Below are 417 nucleotides of genomic sequence, written 5' to 3'. Positions count from 1 at the left end.
TGCAAGTGCGAAATACATTAAAAGTATACAACAGAAAAAGACAAAACCTTTCTCTCAGACGATAATACCAATTATCTCTCATCAATTACTAGTAGAAAATATCATGTTTTTGCTAATTGTCCAGTGATCAAAACATCTAATACTACATAATTATAAACTGATCGGGAAAAAAGGAACAAAAAATATAAATACATGTATTGACCAAGGAAAACCATGATCCCGGTGACTGGAAGGTATCGCTCGTTCAGCGGCTGGCTGGCCCGATATGCAGGTCAAGGGATGCCCGATCTTTTAGGAACAGTATACCCATGGATAAATTCTTGCATATTAGTCTCAGAGATCTTATCTCATCTCATCCGAAATGATAGATTCGAATAAACACATACACGCATGTACGTACATACATACACATTCAGT

This window comes from Penaeus monodon, chromosome 22, assembly GCF_015228065.2.
Source record: "Penaeus monodon isolate SGIC_2016 chromosome 22, NSTDA_Pmon_1, whole genome shotgun sequence".
Lineage (NCBI taxonomy): Eukaryota > Metazoa > Arthropoda > Malacostraca > Decapoda > Penaeidae > Penaeus > Penaeus monodon.
The sequence above is the reverse complement of the archived record's forward strand: the minus strand, read 5'-3'. Positions refer to the sequence as shown.